A 27,035-nucleotide genomic window follows, 5' to 3' on the forward strand; every position below is an offset into this window, starting at 1 on the left:
CTTGTACTCCGTCTCAAATAAATAAATAAAATCTTAAATAAAATAAAATATTTATCATGTTGGATGATGATAAACGTTATGGAAAAATAAAGTAGGAAGGCTTTCTTTTTAATTCAATGATCATTTGAAAAGACAATAAGGGAAAAAGAGAAAGAAGATGTGAATGGAGCATTTCAGGAACAGAGTTCTGTGGGATTGGAACTCTGGATTAGGCCTATAGGCAGAGAGTAAGGAAGTAGCCTGGGGAATGTAGAGCATCATGGCTTCTCTGTGTAAAACACCTTTATTTTTCTTTAATATTTTGATGCATCATTTTAATTTAATTTAATTTTTTAATTGAAGTGTATTTGACATACAATGTTATGTTAGTTTCTGGTGTATAACATACTGATTTGACAATTCCATACATTATCTGCCATGATAAGTGTAGTTACATCTATCAACATGCAAAGTGATTACAATGTTTTGTTTTGTTTTGTTTTGTTTTGTTTTGTTTTATTTATTCATGAGAGACAGAGAGAGGTAGAGACACAGACAGAGAAGCAGGCTCCATGAAGGGAGCCCGATGTGGGACTCGATCTTGGGTCTCTGGGATCACGCCCTCGGCTGAAGATAGGTGCTAAACTGCTGAACCACCCAGGCTGCCCAATTACAATGTTATTGATATACTTCCTATATTGTACTTTTCATCCCTGTGACTTATTTATTTCATACCTGGAAGTTTGTACCTCTTAATCTCTTTCACCTGTTTCATCTACTCCTCCCCCTTGAGAACTACAAAACACAACTTCTTGTAATAACTTTATCCATGCAAATTATAAGCAGGACACATTGCACAGAGCACTGTATCCAGGGGAGATACAATTGCTGTTAACTCAGCCTTACTCCACAGATTATATGAAGTACACAGAACTGTAATCTGGCAATGCCTTCTATATAACCAGATACAGTTCCCTGTAACTCCTAATTACTCTTCATGCTTATAAAAGGTATACCAGCTACAGAACTGAATAAGATACAGAAAAGAGAAACTTCATTCTTCACGGAGATTTTATGAAGTACATGCTGCATGGAGTTTTATGTTCCTTCTCTATGTCAGATACAAATACTGGAATGTGAGCCCTCATTTTCAAATGGGATCCCTGAAAGGTCCTTAACAAGGGAGGACCTTGGAAAGTCTGAAGAAGGACCTCAGCCAAGAAAACTTGGGGAATAACTCCTGTGTAATAATTATTAGGTTGAAATTAAATGGAAATGACTTTTCAGAGAATCAGACACCAGATGTCAGTTATTGATTACTAGTTTGATATTTAAAATGAGGATCTCCAAATAAAACTTCACTTAAGGGCAGCCCTGGTGGCCCAGGGGTTTAGTGCCGCCTTCAGTCTGGGGTGTGATCCTGGAGACTGGGGATTGAGTACCACATCAGGCTCCCTGCATGGAGCCTGCTTCTCCCTCTGCCTCTGTCTCTGCCTCTGTGTGTGTGTGTGTGTGTGTGTGTGTGTGTCTCATGAATAAATAAATAAAATCTTAAAAAAAAAACTTCACTTAAGCTAGACATGTATTTGATGTCAGAATTGCAGAGTTGAATGGTCTTAATCAGGTTAGATGGTCAAGTTTCATGATATCAGGACTTAGAGTAATGTTTGGATGCCCAGAAACCAAACAGTACAAATATTAAAGGTTACCCCATTAGACCATTACGTAGATAATTTACTCTTGCTGAAAGGTCTCATTCATGTTTTTCAGCTAATTGCAGGTACTTACAAACTACCTGTGCCAGGTACTTTGCTAGATGTTGGAGATACAAAAGTGAGCAAAAATTGACCTGGGTCTTGACCTCATAGAGTTTATAATTACAACCATAACTCTAACAAGGGCTATTTTAAAAAGCTCAATAAAATGCTGAAAGTCTGTATCTGGAAGATAGACATGGTCAGAGAAGTGAGGCTTGGACTGAGATTTGTAGGTTGGTGGGTTGAAAGTGTAAGCAGGATAGTGAGCACTCAAGACTTTGTAGGTTGTTAAGGATTTTTATTTTTATTTTTTTTTGAAGACCAGTTGGAAAACCATTGCATTTTTTGTCTGTTTAAGTAAACTCTATTCCCAACGTGGAGCTGGAACTCATGACCCTAGAGTTGCATGCTTTACTGACTAAGCCAAGCAGGAAGCCGCTATTATAATTTTTTAAGTGAGAGACTTGAATTTTGAAACGATCACTCTAGACATTGATGGAGAGCAGATTGTAGATGGATGAGAGAGGGTTCAGAGATACGTTTAGGAAGGTATTGTAGGGGCAGCCCCGGTGGCGCAGCGGTTTAGCGCCGCCTGCAGCCCGGAGTGTGATCATCGAGTCTCAGGATCGAGTCTCGGGATCGAGTCTCGGGATCGAGTCTCGGGATCGAGTCCCACGTCGGACTCCCTGAATGGAGCCTGCTTCTCCCTCTGCCTGTGTCTATACATCTCTCTCTGTGTGTTTCTCATGAATAAATAAATAAAATCTTAAAAAAAAGGAAGGTATTGTAGCAATTCCAGGTAATATGCGGTAGATCTGACTAAAGAAGTACTCCACTTTCTCCCCTGAATAGCTGCATTTTTTTTCTTTTTCATGCTCATGGATTGGAAGAACATTGTTAAAATAGCTACACTACCCAAAGCAATCTACACATTTAATGCAATCCCTATCAAAACACCAACAGCATTTCTCACGGAGCTAGAATAAACAATTCTAAAATTTGTATAGAACCACAAAAGACCCCAAATAGCCAAAACAATTCTGAAAAAAGAAAAACAAAGTTGGAGGCATCACGATTCCAGACTTCAAGCTATATTACAAAGCTGTAGTCATCAAGACAGTACGGTACTGTACAAAAACAGACACACACATCAATGGAACAGAATAGGGAATCTAGAAATGAACCCACAACTCTATGGTCAACTAACCTTCAACAAAGCAGGAAAGAAGACAGTCTTTTCAAGAAATGGTGCTGAGAAAACTGGATGGCAACATGCAGAACAATAAAACTGGACCGCTTTCTTATACCATAAACAAAAATAAATTAAAAATGGATGAAAGACCTAAATGTGAAACACAAAACCATCAAAATCCTAGAGGAGAGGAGTACCTGGGGGTCCAGAGGGTTAAGTCTCCAACTCTTGATTTTGGCTCAGATCATGGTCTCAGGGTCCTAAGATGAAACCCTGCTTCACCCTGGGTGCTAGTGCAGAGCCTCCTTGTCCTTCTCCCTCTGCTCTTCTTCTCACTCTCTCTCAAATAAATAAATAAATAAATAATATTTAAAAAGAATCCTAGAAGAGAACAAAGGCAGAAACCTCTTTGACCTCTGTCATAGGAACTTCCTATTAGACACATTGCCAGAGGCCAGAGAAACAAAAGCAAAAATGAACTACTGGGACTTCATCAAGAAAAAAAACTTCTGCACAGCAATAGAAACAATCAACAAAACTAAAAGGCAGCCTATGGAATGGGAGAAGATATTGTAAACGATGTATCAGATAAAAGGTTAGTATCCAAAATCTATAAAGAATTTACCAAGTTCAACACCCAAAAAGCAAATAATCCAGGTAAGAAATGGGCAGAAGACATGAATAGACACTTTTCCAAAGAAAACATCCAGAAGGCTAACAGACACATGAAAAGATGTTCATCATCAGGGAAATAGAAATCAAAACCATGATGAGATACTATCTCACACCTGTAATAATGCTTAAAATTAACAACACAAGAAACATCAAATGTTGGCAAGGATGTGGAGAAAAAGGAGTCCTTTTGCAGTATTGGTGGAAATGCAAACTGATGCAGCCACTCTGGAGAACGAACAGTTTGGGCATTCCTCAAAAAGTTAAAAATAGAACCATCCTACAATCCAGCAATTACACTAGTAAGTATTTACCCAAAGGATACAAAAATACAGTTTCAAAGAGGTACATCCACCTTGATGTTTATAGCAGCATTATTAACAATAGCCAAACTATGGAGAGAGCCCAAATGTCCCTTGACTAATGAATAGGTAAAGAAGAAACATGGTATACATATACAATGGAATATTATTCAGTCATCAAAAAGAATGAAGTCTTGCCCCTTGCAATGACATGGATGGAGCTAGAGTGTATTATCCTAAGTGAAATAAGTCAGAGAGAAAGACAATTACCATTGATCTCACTTATACGTGGAATTTAAGAAAGAAAACAGATGAACATATGGGAAGGGGGAAAAGAAGAAAAAGCAGAGGGGAAAGAAGCCAAAAGTGACTCTTAGAGAGAAAAAACTCAGGGTTGATGGAGAGAGGTGGGTGGGGATGGGCCAGATGGGTGATGGATATTAAGGAGGGCACTGGTTGTGATGAGCATTGGGTGTTGTGTGTAAATGTTAAATCACTGAATTCTACTGCAGAAACCAATATCGCACTATATGGCAACTAACAAAATTTAAATTAAAAACATTAAGTGAACTTTATAAAAAGGCTTTCTCCTTCTGTCTCCATTCCCTGTTTTTTAAAACCCTTGTTTATAAGGACATCCCGTCCTTATAACTGTGAGGTCAAACCCCTAAAATACTAAAAATGCAGATAACTAAATGTTTTTCAATGTCTTTGCCTCCATTTTTACTCATTCCAACAGATGATCTCTACAAACATCCAGGCTCTCAATGAGGTCATTTTAGCCTTGAATGTTATTTTATTGTTCTAAATAAAATAAGAAAATGTACCATAATACAAGAGATTTTGTAAAAACTTATTTTTTAAAGATTTTATTTATTCATGAGAGACACACACAGAGAGAGGCAGAGACATAGGCAGAGGGAGAAGCAGGCTCCATGCAGGGAGCCTGACATGGGACTCGATCCCAGGTCTCCAGGATCATGCCCTGGGCCAAAGGCAGATGCTTAACCACTGAGCCAGCCAGGCATCCCCAGATTTTGTAAAAACTTAAATGGAATGTGATTTTTTTGAGAGGTTTTTGTTTTATTTTGTTTTGTTTTTTTAATCTCTCAAAAAAAGAGAGAAAATCTCCACTGGGCATAGAACCCAATGCCAATCTTGAACTCAAAACCCTGAGATCAAGACCTGAACTGAGATCAAGACTCAGACTCAGATGCTTAACCAATTGAGCCACTCAGGTACCCCAAGATATTCTTTTTTAAAATCTTACCTTATATGCAGTCATATACAGCACCTGCTACTATGGATACTATAAGAACTAGGGAGACAATGGTAAAAAGTATTAGTCCTTGCTGTCACAAAGTTTGTATTCTACAAGGGGAAGCAACTAGAATGAAGTACTATAACATAAGAAGTACAGGAGAACTGAAGAGACAGGACTAAAGCAATACAGTATCTAGACTGGATCCTGAAACAGGAGCAGAAGAGTTAGTGAAAGCCAAATAAAGTCTAGGTAATAGCATTTATGTTCAGTTTTAGTTTTGACAAATGTGTCACAGCTGTGAACATGTTAACATTAAGGGAAGCTGGGTGAAAGGTATATATGGGTGTTCTATACCATCTTTGCAGCTCTTCTGTAAATCTAAAATTATCGCAAAATAAAAATTTTACTAAAAAAAGGAGGAGAAAAAGAAGACCAAGGTGATTTGGGAACACCCAGCTTAATTTGGGGTTCAGGGAAGGCTTTCAAAGAAAGAAATGTGTAAGCTGAGAACTGAAGGACAAATAGAAATTAACCAGACACAGATATTGGAAGAGATGTCCAGAAGAGTATGTAGGATATTTAAAGGGCCAGAAGCAAGAAAATGCATGACAAATTCTAGGAACTGAATAAAATTCAGTATGGTTGGAAATTAGAATAGAGTTGGGGGTGTTGAGAAGGAGGGGCCTGGGGAAGATAAAGCTGGAGTGGTAGGACACAAAAGACCTTAAAAACCATGTAGAGAAATTTGCACTCTTGGGCAATTTCAAGAAGAAATAAAAATGACTAATGAATATATTTTTTAAAAGCTTCCTTTACTAGTAGTTAAAGAAATGGAAATTAACTGGATAATATTTTAACTTACTCAATTACCAAGTACTTTTTAATTATAATATTCTCTGCTGCTGAGGATATGAAGAGAATTTCTTACACTGCTGGTAATAGTAATCTTTCTGAAAAGCTATTTGGCAATTTAAAGACAAAGTTCCAAAAAATGTTCAAGTCCCTTTATCCCTTTAGTTTTACTTCTGAGATGTTATTTTAAGGAAATAATTAGAAATACTTTTTAAATATTTTATTTATTTATTTCAGAGAGAGAGAGAGCATGAGCAGTGGGGGGGTTGGGGGGGCGGGTGTGGCAGCGCAGAGGAAGAAGCAGACTCCCTACTGAGCAGGGAGCCAGACATGGCTCTCCATCCCAGGTCCTTGAGATCATGACCCGAGCCAAAGGCAGACACTTAACCAATTGAGCCACCCAGGTGCTCCTAGAAATACAGTTTTTTTTTTAGATTTTATTTTATTTACTCATTAGAGATACATAGCGAGAGAGAGAGAGGCAGAGACACACAGGCAGAGGGAGAAGCAGTCTCCATGCAGGGAGCCCAATGTGGGACTCGATCCTGAGTCTCCAGGATCACGCCGTGGGCTGCAGGCGGCGCTAAACCGCTGCGCCACCGAGGCTGCCCGAAATACATTTTTAAAACAATATTTTAAAAGTTCCTTATGGGGATCCCTGGGTGGCGCAGCGGTTTGGCGCCTGCCTTTGGCCCAGGGCGCGATCCTGGAGACCCGGGATCGAATCCCACATCAGGCTCCCAGTGCATGGAGCCTGCTTCTCCCTCTGTCTGTGTCTCTGCCTCTCTCTCTCTCTCTCTCTCTCTGTGACTATCATAAATAAATAAAAAAAAATTAAAAAAAAAAAATAAAAGTTCCTTATGATAATAGTAAAGCTTTATATAATTTAGGTGTCAAAATAGAAAAATATTTAAATACATGATTGTTTTCATATGATGAAATATTATGCAAGTATTAAAAATAACATTTACAGGGACACCTGGGTGGCTCAGAGGTTAAGCATCTGCCTTCTGCTCAGGGCATGATCCTGGAATTCCCAGGATCGAGTCCCACATCAGGCTCCCTGCATGGCGCCTGCTTCTCCCTCTGCCTATGTCTCTTGTCTCAGCCTCTCTCTCTCTCTGTGTCTCTCATGAATAAATAAATAAAATATTAAAAAATAAATAAAAATAATAAATAAAACATTAATAAATAAAAATAACATTTACACAGGCAGAGGGAGCAGGCTCCCTGAGGGGAGCCTGATGTGGGTCTTGATCCCAGGACTCCAGGGTCACAACCTGAGCCAAAGGCAGATGCTCAATCACTGAGCCACCCAGGTGCCCCAATTTTGGGGTTTTAACAACATAGATTATGAATACATTATATATCTATGTAATATATGTGTATAAAATCTGTATATGTCTGTACATGAATGTGTGTAGACAGAACTAGCTACATAAGGGTCCAGTGTAAAATGAAAACATAGGATCTTTTGTTCAAAAATTAATAATTCCAGGATAGCATTAGTAGAGCCTTAAACCAAAATGAAAACATAGGATCTTTTGTTCAAAAATTATTAATAATTCCAAGATAGCATTAGTAGAGCCTTAAACCAAATGTAGGGCCTTTTGAACACGAGTCCTATGTGACTGCACAAGGTTCCATGCCCTTAAAACTAGCCATGTCTATAGAAAAAATACTGAAAGAAATATCCCAAAATATTAATAGTGATTATCTTTGGGTTTGGGGATTACTAATGATTTTTTTTACTGATGATTTTTATTTCATGTCTTTTATAATTTTTCACAATAAACATATATATTTTTAATATTCAAATGGATTTATTTCATGAAGAAGAAAAATTATCCTATAATAAAGGATTATATTTACTCTTTAAGGGTGATAAAATAAATTAGTATAAATGTAAATGCACATAAACAACTATTTGCTTATAAAATAATTATATTGCTGGTTTGGTTGTCTATTGCTGCATGGGATTGCCCCAAAACTTAAAGACTTAAGCAAAATAACAAATTTTTGTTTTGAATTATTTTACAATTAGATCTGGGCACAGATGGCTGTTCTTCTGTTCTCTATGGTGTCTGATAGGATTGAAATGTTCAAGATGGTTCCTTCTTTCATATGTGGAGCCTCACCTGAGATGGCTGGGACATCTGAGGGCTAATTGAGCATCCTCGTTTTTTCATGTGGATGCTACAACAGAGTTGCTGGACATCTGGTTCAGGTACATAGTGGTTCAGAGCCCTAAAACAGCATTCAGAGGAAAAGTCTCAAAGTGTAAGCAGTTACCAAGCCTCTCTTGGTACATGCTTCCCCGTGCCACATTAATCAAACTAAGTCACATGGCCAAACTGAGCTGATGACAGTAGACTATAAGGATGCCTATACCAAAATATATAGTTTCTGAGGTTGCTAATGTAACAATCTGCCATAATTGCCTAGTTGTGGAGTTAAAAAAGATAAAATTAGACTTATGGTGACAAGAATATATAGTGGATAGTGTTATGAAAATAGTCATAAATTGAGTTTTATTCCATATACATAGAATTTCAAGAGTTTCCAACATTTTATATAGAGATTCATTTGAGATGTTGCATTATATTTGAAATCTATTAGCTTGTTGCTTATTTGTTCATTAATGATCTGATTAGGTGAAGGGGATGAAGAGTACACTTCTCATGATGAGCACTGAGTAACCTATAGAATTATTGAATCACTATATTGTACACCTGAAACTAATATAATACTGTATGCTAATTACACTGGAATTAAAATTTTTAAGAATTACATTTTTATCTAATAGTACCTTTAACATTTTTTTCAATTTGAGTATAGTTGACATGTAATGTTACATTAACCTCAGGTGTACAACATAGTGATTCAACTTCTCTATACATTATGTTGTCCTCACCACAAACATATTGCTTTTATAACCAGTGAAAACACAGTATGATTCTTTAACACACCTGCCCCCCTCAAAAGACCTAAATTACACTGAAAGCAGCACTACAGTGAATTCCATTCTATTTTTGCTTTTAGACTTAAAAATATCCATTTTGGGCCACTGGGAATAACAGATATATATCTGTTATATAAATATATATATATATTTAAGTTTCTATACTATGTTTTTAAGGCACTGTAGAGAACAGAGCAGGATATAAAAATGAAATCGGTTCTTTGCTAAGTCAAAAAAGCAAGTCAAGCTGAATCACAAATAACACATTTTCATCTATTTTTGTCTCATGTAGAATTAGCTATTTGGTTGGACATTGAACATTTGTTTGAATGGTGTAATGCTGAAAATTTCTCCAGTTTCCTTAGACCTACATTCATATAGTTAACAGCCCACACTGGCGAAAGGAAGGAAGCCTAGCAGGAAGCCTATTGCATCTTGAGCTCTTACTCATTCAAAGAAAGATTCAGCAACACATTTTTTTTTTAATCAGAAATGGGCTGTATCTGGAAGACATAAAAGACACCTTAAGTGAGAGAGCATGAGTGGGTTAAAAATCATACAGAAAGTATTTGCAATACATTCTTTTAGGATGTATACAGAGAAGCCTTAACAAGTTGAGCTGTAAATGATTTAAAACTGGCCATTTGGCACTAAGGAAGTACAAAAGCCAAGGCAAATAATTTAATCCTTTAGTGCCCTAACAGACACTCTGTCTAGGTGCAAAGGATTGTCTTTGAAGGCTTCGTATTTTGGTATATTCTCTACTGTATTGCACACTCAAAAAATTTCCTCCCTTGTGCAATTTCAAATAGAAATAATAATGAAAAGAAAAAAGAAAGAAAAATGATTGAATCCCCTTTTCTTTCCCATAGTCTATTATTGGTGTATCATGGGTAAAGCCTTTCTTTCTTCAGAGTACCTACTAAGGAGGTGAGGTTCTAAACTGAAGAAACCAGAAGAACACCACTTGTTCTACTTTAGGAAGGTGAAGAGGCCCAAAGAGGAAGATCTTGGGAGAGAAAGAGGAGGAGGAGAAGTGAGAGTATCAAAGACAGGGTGGGAAGTTGAATAGATTTGAGAAAGAGAAATATATGAGACTGATGTTTGAGTAACTTTAGGGAGAGAAAAATGTTCAAGAAAATATTTAAAACATGCTGCAAGTGGTGTATTGTTATAACCACTTCCCTGTCTCCCTTGAAACCTTCAGTAAAAAATTATTACTCACCAATATTTTTACAGTAAGATTTCCTTTTTAAAAAAAGACTTCTATTTATTTATTTGAGAGAGAGAGCACAAGCTGGGGGTGGGGCAGGAGGGGGCAGAAGGAGAGGGAAAAGTCGACTGACTCCCAACTGAGCAAGGAGCCCAATGCGGAGCTCAATCCGAGGACCGTGGGATCATGACCTGAGCCGGAGGCAGATGCTTAACTGACTGAGCCACCCAGGCACCCCTACAGTAAGATTTCTGTTGTTTGGGTGAGATGACATTTGACAATGGCCCCTGTGGTCAGAGAGGGCCAAAGAATGTCAGGTACATTCATGTTACAGGTTAGAGAGAGCAAAAGGGACTCCTTTCTTTCATATTTATTTTATACAAGTATAAGGGAGAAAAAAGTTTTCCCCAACCCTCTTAGGGCCCCTGCCTACATCTGAAAATTAAACTGACACAGACACAGAGTTCATTTCATATAAGTTTTATGTGACATGGGATCCTTCATATGGAATGACCCTAAGAAACAGTTAAACCTGAGTACATTTATGCTAGGCTTGTTGAGCAGTGGTTTTTCCTTTTTGTTGTGAAACAAAAGATTGATGATATGGAGATCACACTGCCAATCCTAGTTTGAATAGACTTGGCAGGAAAACTTCTAGGAGGAGCTAATATTTAAGTTGAGGAAATCACATTTGAGGTCTAATGGAAGACAAAAAACTAGTCAAGTGAGATGACTGGGAGAAGCAATTTCATTAAAGAGAAGAGCTTATATAAAGGCCTTGAGAAAGGAAAATGATTTTGAAGTTTGCATTACAATAACTCCTTATCTGTGGGGGATACCTTCCAAGACCCCCGGTGGATGCCTGAAATGGCAGATAGTACTGAACCCTATATATACTATGTTTTTTTCCCCTGCATATACATACCTATGATACATTTATAAATGAGGCACAGTAAGAGATTCACAATAACTAATAATAAAATAGAATAATAACAATATAATAAAAGTTATGTGAATGTGGTCTTTCTCAAAATATTGTACCATATCCACTCTTCTTCTTGTGACAATGTGAGATGATAACATGCCTACAGAATGATGTAAGCATTGTGATGTAACTTTAGGCTACTATGGACCTTCTGGTTACCCATCAGAAAGAGGATCATCTATTTCTGAGCCTCAGTTGACTGTGGGTAACCGGAATTGTGGAAAGTATAACTGAGGATAATAAGGGACTATTGTACCTGAGGAAGAGATTGGAATTCAATTCAGAAAATTGAGAGATGGGCTCTGATTGGTTCATTCTGAGCCGTAAATCCTGTGAGTAAGATACTGTGATTAATATGGGAGGAACTGGGGTGAGGTGCTAAGAGCGAAGGGAGAAAAAAACTTGCAGAAATTGATTTCCTGAGGTTCTCTGAAGGTACCATCTTTTTCTACACCATCAGGTAAGAGTGACTTCTGTGATTAGTGACATCAGGACAAGCTATTGGAAGCAGGAACAATGCACTGAAAAAAGGGGTCCAGAGTCTTATACCATCAACTATGGGTGATACACTCTGCTGGTGACAGAGTTTATGAGACAGGTCATGACCTTATGCACTGCTGACTGAGGAAGTATCCTCCTTGCAGATTCCGCTCTCTAGAGATAATTTGGAAGGCCTAGATAAGAGGGGAATTGAGAGAGACATTAATTTAGACTCAGGCTAAAGCCACATTATCCCTACACAGTTTACAAGGAAATCCTCCCAAGATCTGTTTTCTAATGGATTGAAATTTGAAGAGAAAGATATGGGAGAAATCAGCCTCAGACCTCCAGCAGGTGGATTTTGTTAGGCATGTGAATATCTTGAAGTAGAGTTCTATTAGTTCAGACTCTTAATTACAAATACAAAATTCAACTCAAACTAGCTTAAGCAAAAAAAAAAAAAAAAGTGGTTTATTGGCTCACATATTGGGAAGAACAGAAGAATGTGTTAAATCAAGTTTCTGCCTCTCATTTCTCATCTCTATTTGGCTTGTCTTCATTCTCTCACTTCATATCTTGGTTTCATATCTTCATTCTTGATGTCTTCACCTTTTCATCAGGATATAGGGAATAGCCACAGTAGTCCAGGCCTACATCACAGCATGACTATGTTACTTTGCTCTCCAAACTTGAATGTATCAAATTCTAGGGAAAGTATCTGGTTGGCCATCCTTGGTCAGTCCTAACTTCTGAACCAATCATTCTGAGGGACTCGAATTTGCCAGATCCTAGTCATAGTCCTACCCATTGAGGTCAAGTCTATCGGAGAGTATTGTGATTCAAAGTCCTATGAACTAGAATGAGTTAATTCTCCCAACACCAAGGATACTGGAGAAACAAAAAAATGACAGGGTAGCCCCGGTGGCGCAGCGGTTTGGCACCGCCTACAGCCTGGGGTGTGATCCTGGAGACCCGGGATCGAGTCCCATATCGGGCTCCCTGCATGGAGCCTGCTTCTCCCTCTGCCTGTGTTTCTGCCTCTCTCTCTCTGTATCTATGAATAAATAAATTTTTAAAAAAATGACAACACTCAGAACTGTAAGGAAAATTAAGAATAAATTATTTTTACAAGAGCAGCACAAAAGAAGTGTAAAAATTGCTACAATCCAGCATGACCTTCCTCTCCCAGAACTTGATTAAATTACTCTTCTCAAAGAGCAATTTTCTCATGAAATAAAACTCAGGATATTGAGAAAATGCAGCAGGACAGGAAATAATCCTGTTCTCCACAGAGATGTAAAGAAGGGTAAGAACTGGAAGTGAGTTCCCCCACTGAAGTAAAAAGTCATTGAAGGGTGTTGGGGTGGCTCAGTCTGTTAAGTGTCTGACTCTTGATTTCACCTCAGGTCTTGATCTCAGAGTCATGAGTTCAAGCCCCATATTGGGCTCTATGCTGGGCATGGACCCTACTTTAAAAAAAAAAAAAAAAAAAAAAAGCATTGAAAGGGACAAATAGAGCTCCCATTGCTGGTACTAAGTTTACCTCCAGAAGGTATAGTAAAAGACAGCAAGCTACAATCCAAGAAAGTATGGGTTCAATACAAAGAAGTTGGAAGATCTCAGATGGTAGATGTTGGATGTTTCTCCAGGTAGATTTCCAAGTATTCAGACTGAGGTTAGAGTGCATACCTTCAGTCCCTGGTATAATAAGAACAAAGGTAGGGCCTTCAGGTCCAGAGACATTGTGGTTCTTAGCTGGTTTCTAAGTCAGGGATTCAGGCACAGAATAAACATTATTTGCCTTCTAGAACCATTATGCTCAAAGCAGATCCTATTCTTTTGACTTCCTATTTCTGGGATCCTATGCATTCTCTTTGTTGCTTAAATTAGACTAAGTGGAGTTTTTGTCACAATTTTAAGGCTCCAGATATTCAAAAATAATCCCGGGGCCCCCTGGTGGTTCAGTTGGTTAAGTGTCTGACTCTTGATTTTGGCTTGGGTCATGATCTCAGGGTTGTGGGATTGAGCCTTACATGGAGTCCTGCATTGGGCTCCATGATTAGCAGGGAGTCTGCTTGAGATCCTCTCTCTCCCTCTGCCCGTCAACCCCTGCTTGCTCACAGTCTCTCTCAAAAAAAAATAAAAAACCAAAACCAAAAATTAAAACAAAAACATAAAAAAAAACAACAATCCAACAACATGGAATCTTGTGGCACTATTGCTAACAATGGTTGCCACATGAATACTGACCAGAGGTAAGCATTATTTGTTTCTACTTCATTGGAGGGACAGTTGAGAATCAATTTTGTGTCATTTAATTTTCACTTTTTGCCTCCATTGTCTACATGTTGCAATTTCATGCTATGAGGGCATATAAAATAGATTGAATAGTTAATGTGTTTAATTTTAATTTAGCACCAGGGAATTAAAATCAAGCCACAAACTTTTAGTCATGAATTTGTTTTTCTAATCTTTTTTTGTTTCTCACTTCAATCTCTTCCAAATATAGTTGAAAAGAGGCAATGAGAAAGCATTATGTCACTTAGTAAGGTTTAGTCAGTAATAACCCTGGTAGATGCTCAAACTGCAGAGTTCTCGTTCCCATTCCATTTTTTGGTGCTCTGTGATTTCATTTCTTTTATTTCTGATAGCTCCTTTTGTCATCCATTAACCTTATATCCCATCTAATCTTTTTTTTAAAGATTTTTAAAATTTATTTGAGAAAAAGAGATGGAAAGCACAAGCAAGGGGGAGAGGCAGAGGGAGAAGCAGGCTCCCCACTGAGCAGGGAACCCGACATAGGGCTTGATTCCAGGACCCTGGGATCATGACCTCAGCCAAAGGCAGATGTAAGCATCCACCCAGGCATCCCTCTGATCATCTTTGATGACAATATTTTGAAAGAATTTAGCTTGTGTAGATGCTTGCAAATAAAGACTAATCTTTTTTTTTAATTTGTATTTAAAAACATTTTTTAGGACTAATCTTGCATGATATTAAAGTAGATTACCATCTGTCACTGGGCATCAATGACGTAAGTTTCTTTGTATCATTGGGCATTTGAAAGAGTGTATAAAAATCACATGATGAGAACTTCTAACTAGTGTCTAACATAGTTCCAACTTTGGGAAGCTCAAAGCTGCTCTGATTCTTGATCTTTTACATGGATTTTTTCCCTCGTCTCTGAAAAGTTTCTCTCTGGCATTCTAAAGTTTCACAATCATGTATCTTGATGTGGGTCTTTCCGCATTCTTGTGCTAAGTGGATCTTTTCACTCTGGAAATTGATTTCTTACTACACTGAGAATGTCCTTGTAGTTTCCTAATTTGCTCCTTTCTGTTTTCCCTGCTTTCTATTTCTCCAACCCCTTACATTAAAAAATACTTATTGAGGACCTAGTATGTGTCTGGCTTTGTTTTAGATACTGGAGGAAACTTACAAAATCCTTGCCCTGGAGGTGTTCACATTTTAAGTAGAAATTGGACAGGGGCACTTGGGTGGCTCTGTTGATTTTGACTCTTGGTTTTGGCTTAGGTCAAGATCTCAGGGTCGTCAGTTGGAGCCCCATGTCAGGCTCTCTGCTTAGCATGAAGTCTGCTTGAGATTCTCTACCTCCCTCTTCCTCTGTCCCTCCCTCATTCATGAGTGCTCTCTCTCTAAAATAAAAAAAAAAAAAGAGCTTTATCCCAAGACCATGAGATCATGACCTGAGTGAAAACCAGGAGTTGGAAACTTAACCAACTGAGCCATCCAGGCACCTAGTAAATAAATCTTTTTTTAAAAGAAAGAAATTAAACGTTTTGTAGTGATTCTATACTTCCCCCCCACCCTCCAATTTCCATCTTTTGGGTTCCCCCTTTTCTTTCCTCACCTTTACCTTCCATATAATTTATTACAGTTTTTATTTCTGCTATAATATTTTCAATTTCCCAGGATGCTATTTATTTCATGAGTGCATATCCTCCCATATCTCTCTGAGAATGTTTTTAATAGTTTTATTTATTTTTGTTTTGTTTTTTAAAGATTTAAAAAAAAATAAAAAAAATAAAGATTTTATTTATTTATTCAAGAGAGGCAGAGAGAGGCAGAGAGAGGCAGAGACATAGGCAGAGGGAGAAGTAGCCTCCCTGTGGGGAGCCCGATGCAGGACTTGATCCCAGGACCCTAGGATCACACTGAGAGCCAAAGGCAGATGCTCAAACTTGAGCCACCCAGGCATCTCAATAGTTTTATTTTTGATGTTTTCTTTTGTTTCTTGCATTATCTCTACACCTCTAAATTTCTCTGTCCTATTTGTTTTTGTCTCTATTTTCCATGATGAGAACTTTCTCACCTATTCATAATAATTTCATAATTGAAAATTTAATTTTAAAAGCAATGATATGCAGTGATGGCTTAACTTTGATGGTATGATATTTAACAGATACTTGCCTTTATTTTAGGTGGAACTGCATTTTTAACAGGAACCAATCTCTGTGCATGCTTTGATCTTCTAAACAGGAAAGACAATTTGAGGGCTGAATATTTATCTAACGAGTTCAGTGGAGCCAATGAAGATAATTCAGGTCAATAGAAAAAAATAATTAAATGTATGTTTCTCACTTGCCTAATTCACAAATTTGATAATCACTTATCTACTATAGCTATACCGAAAAAGTCCAGAGTGAATTCAACCTTCTTCTCAGAGAAAAAAAAATAACCTATTAATTTTACTCAAGATTCATATTTTAAAACTTCGTTAATTACGTAAACGAAAATGAAGTGGCTTTATCTATACAGATTTCAAGATTATTGTTTCACCATGAATGAAGATTTATTACAATGCTTCATTATTAGATACCAGCTTATATGAAAAATTAATATATTCGCAGCATTGTCTCTCAGAAAGGGGTTAAAATAAGAAGAACTATTTTGCTACTTATAATATGTATTAAAATGACAGGCTGTTGCAGAACCCAAAGTGCATCTTTTCATAAATATAAGTTTATTCAGAAATTTTCTCTCTGGAGAGTTTTACATTAAATTTAAAAACACCTTACTTAAAAATGCAAAGAATTAAATTTTAATGGTGGATTAAAATTATTACTGTATGTTGCATCATAATTGGAATAATTTTATTAGACCAGAAATCAGAATGATGACAATGAAACAAAGTAACATTCACTGGGTGCTTACTATGTGGCAGATGCCCTTTGAAGCATTTTATGTTTCTCTCATTTAATCTTCACAACAACCCTTTGAGGAAGGTACTATTATTATCTCCATTTTTTAGATAGGAAACTAGTAACCGGTAGAGCTGGGATCAGAGTCAAACAGCTGAGCTCCAGAGCCAGTGCTCTCAGGGACTAAGTATCTCCTTTGTGTATACACTAGTGTTGGAGAGAATTGAAAGAAACAACAGACATCTTCCCTAACTTCCAACAATATTAGCATTCTTTGGTCCAAGAAACAGAAACTAATTCTGGCAACTCACGCAGAAGAGCGTTTATTGTAAGTTAATGTGAGAAGCTTACAGAACTTATAGGAAGGCTGGAAAAGCAGGTTTGGATTCAACTGGAAACAAGGCAGGTCTTGAGGGTTAAAGGCAAGAACTATAGGAAAAGCTTGTGGCTCAGGTGGTATGGTCAGGATATCCTCTCTCTTGGGATACACAGACTCCAAATGTTTACAGCCCTGTCCCATGGCTTAACACAGGAATTACAGGGGGCACCTGAGTGGCTCAGTCAGTTAAGCATCTGACTGGATTTCGTGGGATCAGTCCTAAAGTGGGGCTCTGGCTGGACATGGAGCCTACTTAAGATTCTCTCTCTCCCCACCCCTCCTATGTGCACTGGTTGGCCCACCTTAGATCCAGGAAAAGGTTGGAGGGTTACTTGCTATCTGAGGAGATTATATCCAGTAAAGGAGAGATTATTGCTATGATAGCCTGATTTCTGGAGTTCCATATTAGTTTACCTTGTACTTAGCTGGGCAACATTGGTAAATTATTAATTTTGTCTATGGCTCAGTTTGCACATTCTTAAAATAGGGATAAGAATAGTATTAATTGGGATCCCTGGGTGGCGCAGCGGTTTGGCGCCTGCCTTTGGCCCAGGGTGCGATCCTGGAGACCTGGGATCGAATCCCACGTCGGGCTCCCAGTGCACGGAGTCTGCTTCTCCCTCTGCCTGTGTCTCTGCCTCTCTCTCTCTCTCTCTGTGACTATCATAAAAATTAAAAAAAAAAAAAAGAATAGTATTAATCTCTCAGGATTGTCTACAGAATTAGCAAGTTAATACACTCTGAAAAGAGGGTGTGACACAATGTTTACTTTGATTATATACAAAATTAAGTATCAATGGAATATTATCAATTAAGTAAAAAGAAAAGGCAAAACTGGTTTATTTGCTTGTTTCTCTTTCTGTACCTCTTAAAAATTTTTAGATTGTCAAAGATATGCCTCAGGAATGCAACAATATGGAGGGAATATTGATCTTATTAATATTTTTCCATTTGTATCCAAAGGTTTTTATTTATAATAATTTCGCTTTCTCTGAACTTGCAAAGATTTTCATCTGGGCCCCAACACTGAGAGAAGTGGTAAGCTTTTCAGTGGTTTAAAAAAAAAAAATCTAATGCCAGTAGGAACATGAAGATATGAAAAATGAAACTGTCTCTAATGGTCATATTGTATGGAGCTCTGTGCTAAAACTAAAATGGTTCCTATGCATTCCTTTGAGCTAGTCTGGAAAATGTATTTTCCAAGACTAAAACTTTGACAAGTTACAAAATCTTTAACTTCGACTTATTTAGGGAAACATAAAAAAGGATATGCATTACTCTGAAATATTAAACATAGTTGTAGAAACTCTAAAAATATCACTGGTTGAAATTAATTGGGGGGGTATGCAATAAGGAAAATTTACTCATTAAAAATTTAATAATTAAAAGTTTAATAAAGGAAAACAGTTTATTATTATATAAAAGTCTCATTATAGTGGATAAGATAGATCTATTCATAATTAGAAGCATTTCTCATATGTTCCTAATTATGAGTAATTTAGAGAACAAGAAAAGTGAACACATTTGTTCTTCTAAGTAGATTTTTTTTTAAAGATTTATTTATTTATTTAAGGAGGGAGGGGCAGAGGAAAAGGGAGAGGGACAAAGAGTCTCAAGCAGACTCCACACTGAATACGGAGCCTGACGCAAGGCTTGATCTCACAACCCTGGGATAATAACCTGAGCCCAAACAAGAGTCTGACTCTTAACCAACTGTGCCACCCAGGCATCCCCTTAATCTAAGTAGTTTAAATATCATCCTTCCAATATAATTTTCTTTAAGGATTGTTCAAGAGTGTTACCCCAGCCTAGGTGAGGTGATCATAAATTTTGAAAGAGGGGGATTTAGTTTTCAAGACTATTACCTATGTCAGGAGATGACAAACCATTTTCATCTAGAAAGTCAGCTCCTGGATGCCAGTTGTAGCTACCTGGAGTGTAGAGTAGCATTTTGAAGCCCCATTCACGGCCAATGGGAAGGAAAGTCGTAGTCAAGTAGTGATTTTTCCAAGTGGGCAGGAGAAAGTGGTGCCATCTCTTCCAGAAGCTGCTATCCCTTTGAAAGTTCACAGATCCTTATATTACAGCTTACAGAAGGAAGAATGGAATAAGAGTGAAAATATGTGCGTGAACCAAGAAAAACGTTTAAAGGATAAAAAAGTAAAGAGAAATGCAAAGAGAAAACTGACAACAAGAGAAAGGGTACAGTACATAATTTTGATGTGTAAGTCAAGGAGAAAATTATAGGGGTCTTCAAAGTTTCCCTACCAATGGAGCCGTGAGCAAAACGAGTCCTATTATTTTAAAGGTGTAATTCTTTCTTTTACTATAAAAGTATTCCATGTTCATTGCAAAATTTTCAGAAAATACAGAAAAAAAATTTTAACCCAGCCATTTTACAGGCATCAGTTTTCATGAGAATGAAGAGGAGGGAGGATGAAGGCAATACAAAACAGAGTGGTCACAATGGCCTGCAGGCCAAAAGCCACAGGTAATACAACCATTGTCAAATCAGTGTAGGTTTATAAACTTGTTGCAACAAGGGAGAAAGCAATCTTAATCACCTGGGAGTGTCTAGGTTAAGAAACAGTAGGGAAGGTCTTGTTAGAATTTGAGTTTGTGCTGGTTGATTTTGGGAAAGCAAGTCTTGTTCTAGATTGCATTCTGTCAAGAAGCTGGGACAATTCCATGACTGGGTTTCTAAATTTTACTTAGAAGGCCGGAGTCACTCACATCGCTAGACCAGGAGAGTATTTGCTTATTTTCATGGTTGCCTAATGTCCTCATTCTGTCCATGGCAAGATCTGATTATGGTGTGGTCATGTTATTGTCTTGTTCCACCGTAGTCACCGAGTGACCTTGTCTAATAATTGTTACTCTGTGAAAACTGTTTATCTTCAGTGGAGGGACACTATGGGCAGCTATTAGCTGCTAGCTACAGGCTGTCAGGGACTTTTTTTCTGTCCTCTTTTCTCAGTTATTAATCTTGGATTCAGACTTGTGCTCCTTTTTCCACACAGGACTCTATGAAGCCTAGGTGACAGTGTGACCAAAAGTATGGAAGACGACCACCCCATGTTTCGATAGAGTTGCCATCCACACTTGGAGAGTTTTCTGGTTTAGAAATGCTACGGCCCTGATGGCGGCATCCTCTCCAGGACTGGGGTCAAGGGTGAAAGGGAGCTGCTGCCCTCCAGCGGCTTTCCCAGTAATTACACCAGTGACTGTGTCCAAGCTCCTAGGGAGGCTTCCTGAGGATTTCCAGAGAACCTCAAGCAAGGCAGAAGAGGAAGAGGGAGGATTTGCCCAGAGCAAGAGGCAGGAGAATTTCAGATATTACTATTGATGTGACCCTAACAGTATTCTCAGCTTGGTGAAACCTGGAGAAATATGGACCACATGAGTTGTAGGTTTTCAGTGAGAACATGTTTTATAACCAGAGAAGGTATACGTTTAAGACAGAGAATAAGAATTTAAACATTTATGTTAGACTGAGAAAGGACCATGCAACTGAGAAATGCAGACTTATTAAAGATGAAGGGGTTAAACATTTTGATATCAAGAATTACATAAAAGGTTGAAATTTTACTAAAGGTGGGAAGGATATTGAGAACCTGGAACCCTAGTGCATCGCTGGCAGGAATGTAAAATGGCTTAGCTCCTATGCAAAAACAGTATGACAGTGCCTCAAAAAATTAAACATAGAATTACCATGTGATCCAGCAATTTCACTTAGGTATATACACAAAAGAATCAAAAGCAGGGACTGGAGCAGACATTTGCACATCCTCATTCGTAGCAGCATTATTTGTAATAGCCAAAAAGTAGAAATAACCCCAATGTCCATCCACAAATGAGTGGATATGGTATATGCCTATCATGGAATATTATTCAGCCTTAAAAAGGAAGGAAATCCTGACACATGCCACAACATGGATGAACGTTGAGGGCTTTATGCTAAGCCCAATAAGACAGACACAAAGACAAATATTGTATAATTCCATTTATAGGAGGGACCTAGAATAGACAAATTCATAGACAGAAAGTATGAAGTGGGTTACCAGGGATTAGGGAGGAGTGGAGAATGGAGAGTTATAATTTACTGGGTGCAGAATTTGGTTTGGGATGATGAAAAAGTTCTGAAAATAGATATTGGTGCTAGTTATACAACATGGTGATGTATATACTGCTACTGAATTATACACTTAAAAATGGTTAAAATGGTAAATTTTATGTCATGTATATTTTATTACCATGTAAAATTTATATAAGTAAAATGATTTCATGACTTTATCTCTAAAGAAATATGAAACGTTCCTTTTGTGTGCTTTTTAAAATTGTTCTTTGGACGTTATTAGCTGATTTTTATTACACAAAGAAAACATTTTTAGGATATTGCTATTATATATTTTAAAATAAGGTTATAATTTCACGGCCTTAAGCATAAATTCTTTGGGTGTGTGCCATGGCCAGATGAAATAAAATTGAAAGCTAGAGGTTTCCCACCCATCTTTTAGAGAAATAGCATTTTAAGGATTTTATACTATGTTTTTATTTACCAGGTAGTTCTTGGCATAGAGGGTAAACTTAAAGATACTGTAAGTGAGCTACTCCCAACTAAATTAATAGTTTGGCTTGATTCATGATTACTATATTTTACTTTGATTATAATTAGAGAAAATAAAGTGATTGTAAATAGAAGTCTATATAAAAGCATATTAAAAATTGGTTCCTGAAATAGCCCCAAAGTGGAAAATAATATATCTTACTGCTACTGAAATTTGTAGTTTTTTTAAACATAGGAGAAAGGGTGTCTTATAGCAGGAGAACCTATGAAGTTGTCCAAAGTGTTCAAATCAGGAGATCTGAGTTCAGATTTACTTGGCCATTTGTGAGCCTAACCGTACCCAGCACAATGCCTGGAACATAGTAGGTGGGCAGTAAATATGTAATGAATAAGTGGATGGCAAGTGAATGTCACTTCCTCTCTCTGAACTTCAATTTTCTCATTGGAATAAGGAGGGATATGGACAAGGTGAGTCAGTCTCAACTCCAGTTGCACATTAAAATCACGTGTAGAGCTTTTAAAACTGCTGATACTGGCAGCCCTAAAGAGGAATGAATTCTGACACATGCTACAACACGGATGAACCTTGAAGATGTTATGCTAAGTGAAAGTAGCCAGTCACACACACAAAAAACCCCACTAATATTGTATGATTCCACTTGCATGAAGTACTTAGCATAGTCAAACACAAAGACAGAAAATAGCAGGGATTACCAAGAGCGGGGAGAAGGAGGGAATGGGGACTTATGGGCGGTTTTTTGTTGCTGTTGTTTGTTTTTAAAGATTTTATTTACTTATTTGACAGAGCCAGAGAACAGAAGCAAGGAGAGCAGTGGAGGGAGAGGGAGAAGCAAGCTCCCCGCTGAGCAGGGAGCCCAATGTGGGGCTCGATCCCAGGATCCTGGGATCATGACCTGAAAAAAAGGCAGATGCTTAATCAACTGAGCCACCCAGGCGCCCCAGGAGTTACGTTTTAATAGGTACAGTTTCTGTTTGGGAAGATGAAGAGTTTCTCGAGGTAGATGGTGGTGATTGCTGCATGACACTATGAATGTACTTAAAGCTACCGAGCTGTACACTTAAAGATGGTGAGCTCTGGGCAGCCCGGGTGGCTCAGCGGTTTAGCGCCGCCTTCAGCCCAGGGCGTGATCCTGGGGACCCGGGACCGAGTCCCACCTTGGGCTCCCTGCATGGAGCCTGCTTCTCCCTCTGCCTGTGTTTCTGCCTCTCCCTCTCTGTGTGTCTCTCATGAATAAATAAATAAAATCCTTAAAAGAAAGAAAGGTGGTGAGCTTTGTGTTTTAACACACATGCACACAAATACTGACGCTGGGCCCCTCACCAGACCAATTGAGTCAGACTGAGAGGGGCTGGGGGCAAAGGGCTGGACCTGAGGAAGGGCATTTTTTGAAAGCTGCTCAGGTAATTCCAATGCACAATGAGAGTCGAGCACTCCTCACCCGGATGATGTTTGAGATTTTCCTGTTTTACTTCAACCATTCATCATTCTAAGATGACCTAACAAGATAAAATGAAGCCTGCTCACATTCTGCCCCAATTTCACAAATACAAATAACTGCTTCCTTAGATAAGTTGCCTGAATCCAAATTGCTAATGGAGTTACATACTAATTTTTTTCTAAATTATTATTTTTTCTGTTTAATAATTTTACTTCTTTTCCTAAAATGAATTAATCTTTTCACAAAACCTCACTGGACAGGGGCAGCTGGGTGGCTCAGTTGGTTAAGCATCTGCCTTCAATTTGGGTCATGATCCCAGGGTCCTGGCATCAAGCCCGGAGTAGGGCTCCCTGCTTTTTCCTTTCTCTGCCTGCCATTCTGCCTACTTGTGTGTTCTCTCTCTCTGTGTGTCAAATAAATAAAATCCTCAAACAACAACAACAACAACAACAACAACAACAACAACTCACTGGACATGCAATTCTCCACTCAATTAAAATTTGCATAAATAACAAATTCTAATATAAATTGTTCTCATAAAGAACACATATGTCCACGTTTAGCAAGATATTACTTTTCCAAAGAGTATTTTTTCTAAAATCTGACATTTTCTGCTTTAGTTGTCATAAATGTCCAAATAAGTTTTTAATCCAAGGCTTTATTTTAAAGTAATAATTGTAGAATAATTTTTAGATTAAATTATTTTAAAATAATAAATCTGTAAATGTTAAAGCAATTAGAAAGCAATTAGAAAGTTTTCAACAATGAAAATCGAAGTACAAAACAAAAGGAAAACATGGGTTACTTTTCTAGAAACTTAATTGTTTTATAAAAGGATTGTTTTGCAACATTTCATTGTCTTGATGTAATAGTCATGGGATATTGGGTCAGACTACAAAATCAGAGGTAAACCAAATGATGAAGTGGAAAATATTTTTAAATGCTTCCTATCTAAAATGAGAGAATTGGGGCATCTGGGTGGTTCAGTTGGTTGAGGGTCTGACTTTTGATTTCAGCTCAGGTCATATCTCAGGGTGAGCCCCTGCATTGGGCTCTGCGCTCAATGGGGAGTTGGCCCGCCACCCCTTCCCACCACGCTCTCTCTTTTTCTGAAATAAACAAATAAATCTTTGAAAATAAAATGAGAGAATTGATTATATATCAAAACAAAATAAAAAGTAATATCTTTTGATTCTAGATTTTTGTATATTTTACATATAAATCTAACGAGTTTCAAGTGAAAATTGTTCTTTTTTTTTAAGATTTTATTTATTTATTAGAGACACAGAGAGAGAGAGAGAGAGGCAGAGACACAGGCAGAGGGAGAAGCAGGCTCCATGCAGGGAGCCCAAGGTGGGACTCGATCCCGGGTCTCCAGGATCCCGCCCTGGACCAAAGGTGGTGCTAAACCCCTGAGCCACCCGGGCTGCCCTGAAAATTGTTCTTAATGAAACAAAAGCTTAAATGAGTTAAGCTTCTAGAAATAAATGTTATTTTTTGTCTTTCTCTCCTTTAAAACAGACATGATAACAGTATATATTCTCACTGAGCCATGTAGCTTAAATGTGCTGTATACCAACTGCAGCTATTAAATTACTGAACTAATTTCACACAAGCAGAGGATCATATTTTTATGCTTTTAAAACACATAAAAAAATAAAAATAAAACACATCAGACACTGGCTTCTAAGTTGTTGAGACAAGGCATTTATTCTTGAATTCAATTCAGAGTAGTCAGAAGTCCTGATAATAATATATGTGATTTCAAAGAATAAATGTAGTATTCTCTCCCTCTCTTTCTCAATCCTTTTTCTTTCACTCAAAAAACACTAAGGACTTATTATGTACATTTATTCATTCCTATGAAGACAAAACAACAAATCACATTCCTTGCCTTCAGATAATCCACAATGAGGTGAAGGATGCAGACAAATGAGCATATAATATGCAATAATAAATGTAATATGCTTATGCAATATGTGCTAACACATATATTATGGAAGACCAGAGGAGAGTTGCCTGAACTAGGAATAAAAGGAGAGAAGGTAGTAGTTTACATGGAGCAGAGGACATCTGAGTATGTAATATTCCTTCGAATTAATACAGGAAGTTCCTGCACACCTGAGTGACTCTTGATTTTTCTCAGGTCATGATCTCTAAATCGTGGGATCCAGGATCACGCCCTGGGCTGAAGGCAGGTGCTAAACCGCTAAGCCATCCAGGGATCCCCTAATCTATTTCTTATAAGAGTCCTAAAAAACATTAGGAAAGCACTTTCCTGAATTCTGCATCCTCTTATTCCACAGTAATTAAGCTTTAGCCTTTGTTAAGTCACTCTTAATGGTGTTTGTTCTTAGGTCCTCACCAGTCACTTAATTCCCACTATCCAGATGCTACACACCACCAAGGGCTTACTGATGCTGACATTATGCCTCAGTTTTCTCTGAATGAAGTGAGAATGTTAACAGTGCCTATCTCATAGGTATTTCTGTGAGAAGTAAATGGGATAATATATGTAACACAAAGCACAATATCTAATATTAAGGAAGTGCTAAATAAAAGAGATAGTAAGAACAAAGATCAATCAGATTTAGTAACTTGGGAGATGTTATTGCCCCAGTAACGTCCTAGTACAAAATAGGAATCTGCAGTGTGATGCTTTGAGCCATTCCCTTGAAAGGTATACTTTAAGACTTAAAAATCCCTCCTCCAGTAGTCACGTTTCAAAATCTTTTCTGATTCAGCCTCTCTTTCCCTATTACTATAATAATCCACATTTCTTTTTAAAAGATTTTATTTATTTATCTGAGAGAGAGAGTGGGTGTGTGTGCATGGCGGGGCAGGGAGTGGGGGGCAGAGGGAGAGGGAGAAGCAGGCTCCCTGATGAGTGCAGAGCCCGATCCCCAGACTCCAGGGGATCATGACTTGATCCAAAGGCAGACGATTTACAGACTGAGCCACCCAGGCACCCCATAACCCATATTTCATGGCAAAAGATAATATCATCAAGAGAACTAGAGGAGCGGCATACTAAATATAAAATTTGTCCCTATTTGGAAGTCTGTCCTTGGAGGGTCTCTCTAAATATACGACTTTCAAGTTCTTAGCATCTTGTAATGTTTAGTACCTGGCCATGAGCACTGATTTCCAAAGGATCAGCACTTCAATCACCATCAAGGCATCCCCAAGATGTCCAGTATATCAATACCAAAACGTCATTGATAATGGGTATAACTAAGGGTAAGAGGATAGCCAAATATTCTGGGTCCAAAGAGACAGAGGGTAATCACCCATTGATTGTTTAATGGACAAAGAAAGCAAAATGACAGAAGGCTACACTGTTGCCTACTCCTGGAAAAAAAGGAGAAGAAATATTAACCCAAGAGATTTGGCTGCAAGCCCAGGGTGCTTAAATAATAATCTAGAATAATTCTCCACTCTAACTAGTTATCCCATCCCCTTTTAAACCTTCTCATTCAGCACATTTTTCTCCCACTGAAGGCCAATCTTCTTTAAAATATAATCTTTACCCACTTTAAACCTACAAGATCCTTGAGGATCTTCCTAGTTAACATTTTGAGGTTAACACTTTGATCCTAACAAATCTGCAGTTTTTCCAAGCCTGGGATCTGCTCCACTGAACTCTGGAGCCTTCTCTAAGAGTCAGATCAGGGTGATCTAGGGGAAGGTATAGGTCTAGGGAAAGTGGTCTCACCAAAGTCTACCCATCCTAGATCTTAGAGAATATTATGCTAAGTGAAATGAGTCAGACTGAAAAAGATGAATATCATATGATTTCATTTATATAT

General features: G+C 37.9%; 1 long non-coding RNA gene across 4 annotated transcripts; it reads left to right on the forward strand.

Moving 5' to 3' along the window:
* The first annotated feature begins 11,309 nt into the window (after window positions 1-11,309).
* On the forward strand, window positions 11,310-23,007 carry LOC140606406 (uncharacterized). 4 transcript variants are annotated; one of them, XR_012008726.1, is made up of 4 exons: window positions 11,310-11,510; window positions 16,101-16,223; window positions 19,287-19,401; window positions 20,220-23,007. It is a non-coding gene; the product is annotated as an uncharacterized lncRNA (long non-coding RNA). The 4 variants fall into 4 exon arrangements; XR_012008728.1 differs by lacking the exon at window positions 19,287-19,401 and adding an exon at window positions 19,602-19,690; XR_012008727.1 differs by lacking the exon at window positions 19,287-19,401 and having other exon boundaries at window positions 11,310-11,638.
* The last annotated feature ends 4,028 nt before the right edge of the window (window positions 23,008-27,035 follow it).

Source organism: Canis lupus, chromosome 16 (assembly GCF_048164855.1).
Source record: "Canis lupus baileyi chromosome 16, mCanLup2.hap1, whole genome shotgun sequence".
In the NCBI taxonomy this organism is placed as follows: domain Eukaryota; kingdom Metazoa; phylum Chordata; class Mammalia; order Carnivora; family Canidae; genus Canis; species Canis lupus.